This window comes from Phoxinus phoxinus (genome assembly GCF_949152265.1).
Source record: "Phoxinus phoxinus genome assembly, chromosome: 15".
Lineage (NCBI taxonomy): Eukaryota > Metazoa > Chordata > Actinopteri > Cypriniformes > Leuciscidae > Phoxinus > Phoxinus phoxinus.
The window spans coordinates 3,068,645-3,073,771 of NC_136890.1; the positions used below are offsets into that span (position 1 = coordinate 3,068,645).

The 5,127-nt window shown below is 40.6% G+C and overlaps 1 protein-coding gene across 1 annotated transcript in view; it reads right to left on the minus strand.

Annotated features, from left to right (window-relative positions):
* nr6a1a (nuclear receptor subfamily 6, group A, member 1a) overlaps positions 1-5,127 on the minus strand; it is a 36,352-nt gene that overhangs the window by 30,770 nt on the left and 455 nt on the right. The gene's annotated exons all lie outside the window — the stretch shown is intronic.

The following is a 5,127-nucleotide window of genomic DNA, read 5'->3' on the forward strand; positions in this document are numbered from 1 at the left end:
ATTACAAGGTATAATTAATGCATTAAAAGTACTTTTATAATGATTTACATATAAAGTGCTAGTTATGTTTTTTATGGGTTTCGTTTATTGAACTTTAATAACCAGTCGGTGTGTTTGGCTTCTCCTTCACTGATGGACAGTGTTATGTTAATCCTCCACACACACACACACACACACACACACACACACACACACACACACACACACACACACACACACACACACACAGTCCTGAGGAGCGTCTCGCCCCCCCCCCGCTGGCCTAATCTCTCATAACCATTACAACAGGCAGGAATTAGCATGCGGTAATTACACAGTCTTACTGTAACCGCTGGAGGAAGGCTTTGTGCGAGATGGAAATGTGTTCTGGACAACAGAGCATTCAGTCGCTCGCACACACACGGCTTTAGAAGACTAAACGCCGGTTTGCAACCTTTTGAAACTATCATAGATTTCGAGATGTTAAAGATGCATTCATTATGCACTTCCATTCAGTGAGTTACAAAAAAGAAAAAAAGATTCAGCAAGGATGCATTAAATTGATCAAAACTGCCAGTAAAGAGATTTATAATCAGATTTCTATTTCAAATAAATGCTGTTGTTTTGAGCTTTCTATCAAAGAATCCACAAGAACATGAAGCCACACAATTGATCATTATTATATAATTTAATCATCATTTCTCGAACAGCAAATCCTCATATTATCCTGATTTCTGGAGGATCATGTGACACTGAAGACTGGAGTAATGATGCTGGACATTCAGCTTTGATCACAGGAATAAATTACACTTTACTATATATTCACATAGAAAACTGTTTTAAGTTATAGAAATATTTGCAATATTTTCATGCAAATAAATGCAGCCTTGGTGAGCAGAAGAGACTTTGTTCAATTTAAAAAAAAAATATATATATATATATTAGCTTTTGACCACTAGTGTACATTTGATTAAATCTGACCCTGTATCACAGAACCAGTCTGGAGCCGCACGGGTATATCTGTGGCAATAGCCTTACATTGTATTGGTCAAAATTATCCATTTTTCTTTTATGCCAAAAATCATGAGGATATTAAGATCATGTTCCATGAAGATATTTAGTAAATTTCCTACCGTAAATATATATAACATGTATTTCTGTGAGTGAATGCAGCACAATCGTGAACATAAATGCACAACTTTGAGATTTTCTCAATGTTTAGATTTTTTTGCTCCTCAGATTCCAGATTTTCAATAGTTGTGTCTCGACCAAATATTGTCCTATCCTGACACACCACACATCAATGGAGAGATTATTTATTCAGCTTTCAGATGACGTATACATCTCATTTTCAAAAATGGACCCATGTGACTGGTTTTGTGGTCCAGGGTCACACATATGATCCAGCTGCAGTGGAGTAACTGGTCAGTGGATGAGCGGCTTCATTAATATCACACCAGCAGATCTCACATCAAACCACCCGAAGGACAATTATCTGAAGACCTGATGAGAGAGCGAGTGACAATAGAAGCGCCGTCGAGGCGGAGGGACGTTACGTCACATTATTGACGCACTCGTCCACATCTCTGCGTTTCAACATCTCTCATTGTCTGGCTTCTCCGGAGCATCATAGTTAGCTTAACACAATCAATACAGGCCATCAGCAGATAAAGCACATCAGAACCTGCAATATCAACATTACACAACACATCGATCCTCTGCGCAAGGCCAGATGTTCTCTCGGCTCGGGCCATCTCAGATTAATACGCGCGTGTGTGTGTGTGTGTTCCTCTACAGCGATTGACTGAGTTTAGTCGGTCTATATCACGAGATCTGGCCAGTAACACACCACTTTATAATGAGGTCAAATAATATTGTGATCTGACTAGAAGGTTTTTCCGCTACGACCCTCGTTTGAGAAAACGAACAGATCTATCGATACCCGATGAAGAGCGGCGAACACAAACACCAATGATGCCACAATAAGCTTTGTGTACCAGTCCTTCAGTCTCCACATGACCTCAGCGGAGGACGGCCGGCTCCACAAAACTGCAGATCTCACATCACAACACTATTTGTGCTTCGGGAACACTTTATCATAAGATTAACATTAACATTCACAGGGTTTATAGAGCTCAACTCAAGAGTTTTTTAAGACCAAGTACAGAAAATGTAAGGAGAAAATTGAAGGGAACAATGTTTTCTAAATGTAAATGTCTAAGGAGAAACACCGCGAGTTTTATTGATATCCACTACTTTTTTATTCATTTGACTCGGAAATAGAAATAACTTTTACTGGAGCTTCTGATCATAATGCAGAAAAGTATAATAATGCAGTATTTCTGTCTTGTTTTCCAGATTGTCAAATCAAGATTCATTTACTGGAGATACAAAACCACATCAAATATGAAGGCTTGTTCTCTGTGAAACTGATCAAAATGAAGAGAGTTTATGATTAAAACAAGAACAAATATCCATAATCGGCTTTCATAACTCACTGACAGATATGTGTTCTGGTTTTAAGCATAAACTGAAACTTCAAGACTTTCTTTAACATTTGCTTCTCAAGTACATGTCTCTTGATTTAAAGATGTTTGAATTGGAAAACAGAACAAAAATACTTATTTTTATATGCATGCAACATTTAATGCCATGATTTTATTCATGTAATACTGTCTGCTCTGATTTAAGACATTTTTAATTTGAGTTCGTGATAATTAAGACTTTAAGAGCCACAGAATCCCTGAGTAAGAATGATCAATCCATTTGTTACAGTATTTATTAATATTTAACATTAGTTATTAAAAATACAACTGTAGCTCAAGTCCATTAAATAATGTTAATAAATACAGCGGTTGATTTTAATAATGCATTAGTAAATGTAAAAAATAACATGTACTCAGATTAATAAATGACATTATTTGAAGGTGTGTGTTACGGTGTGACATGTAGAGTTAGGGTTCGGTTTAAAGTTATGTAATTATGCACTATATATAGTTATTAATACAGTAACAAAGATCAGTGTTGCCATATTTCTAATTGTTAGCTCACTTTAACTAATTTAGTGAACACATTTGAACCTTATGGTACAGTGTTTCCTCAGTTTCCCTGTGTTTAATGCGGAGAGATTCTCCGAGCGGTTCTCCGGGTCTGGATGTCCATGACGGATCATTAGTTGGCGAGTGGAAACAGGTTTTAGTTGAGACTATATTTAGCTGAACCTGTATTCCCTGACGTCCTCTGATGCCATTGATGGTCACATGACCTCAGTCGTTCCCCCTCCCCCGTCTCACACACACACCCGCATGCCCGAGTGAAACATGCATGAAAGAGAAGAGGAAGAGGAAGAGAGGGAGAGAGAGAGAGAGAGAGAGAGAGAGAGAGAGAGAGAGAGAGAGAGAGAGAGAGAGAGAGAGAGAGAGAGAGAGAGGAACAATAACAAGGGAGATGGGCGGCAGGAGAATAGGATTAAGAGAAAGAGGAGGAGGAGTCATGTACAGTGTCCTTTCAGCTCCCCCCCACCCACACACACACACACACACACACACACACACACACACAATAGTGTTTTCGCATACCACCCTTGAGCACATTCACCCTCCAGCACAATACTGAGGCATCTTCCTGAGGTTTGCATTGAGACTGAATGAGGAAGTCTCTGGTCGAGAGTGACAGATCTCAGATCAGTGCTAGAGCGACACCAGCGCGCTTCACATGCCGACGTGTGGCCGATGTAACGGGACAATGAAATGTAATGTAATACAACATAACCCTAAAACTAAAATGGTCTGGCGGATACATTTATCATTAATAACCTCCCATCTCTACATATCAAAGTCTGTGCATATTTAGATTATATATTTACATCTCTTTTAACTAAGCCGTTAAATTTAGGCTGAAGCATTAATGTCGTATAAAGCCAAAACCGTGAGATATGAAGCCGCAGAGATCACGCATCACAAAACACGTCTTATCTCTCATATAACTGGGCTTTTCTCCCAGCTCTTCCCATAAGCCTGAGCGCAGACGATATGAAACATGCGATGTGTTTACTTCCAGTCCATAGTTTTCTCCAAACCGTTCAGAACCTGAAGCTCTCCTGAGGGAGCCGTCGGCACCTTCACACCAGCTTTTGAGGAAGGGAACTGCAGGAATATGACCTAAAACTAACACTCGGCAGACAGAGAGCTGATGTCACGTTTACTCATTAGCCAGAGCGTCTGCGCTTCACACTCGCGTGTTGCTGAGGAAGAGCGAGCGCAAGGTGATCGCCGCCATCTTAGGAGGATATTGATTTGAGAATAGTAGTTTTGTGGAGGAGTTGTGTTCGGTGTCAAGGTCCAAGGCCGCCCAATGAGCGCTTTAAAGCGCAATACTGTTGACCTTTAATGCAGTGTGTGTGTGTGTGTGTGTGTGTGTGTGTGTGTGATTACACATCATTACAGAGCAAACTGAGATACAAGTATGTGAGTAAGCTGATAAAATCTAGAGCTCTGAGGGGTGAAGTTTGGGCTACAGTGATAAACCCACGCGGGGGGTTGTGTGTGTGTGTGTGTGTGTGTGTGTCGGGGGTTTGAGCCTCGCTGACCCCGCTCTCATCGCATGAAGACAGCTGCCTTCTCAACACAGAAAACCTTTTCCAGATGGGCCACAGCCCGCATACCACACACACTATCACCATAAACCCACCGAACACACACACGAAAACACACTTTTACAGCCGCAGATCTGGCAGACGCGTCCGGCGCAACGCAACACGCTTCGGATAATAATAAGCATGAGTTTTACTATAATCAAATCATGCATTGAATCCGACTCATGATCCAGGCTACAGAAGATAAAGCATCTTTCATTACGGAGACCTCGAGTAAAGTGAAAACTACAACAGTCGACACACACACACACACACCGCAGAAACCAAACCTTATTTACTAGAGGTCAACTGAACAAACCACATGTACAAAAGCCTTCCTCTCAAGATACACACTACATGAACGTGTGTGTGAACAGTTTGAGCCGTTGTTTGAGTGAATCTCTGAGAATAACTCGATTAATGTCAGACCGAAACAATGAGACACACACCAGTGTGTTTATGATCACGATGATGCATGAAAATGATTGCAATATCAAGCAGCCTGGTTTTGTACA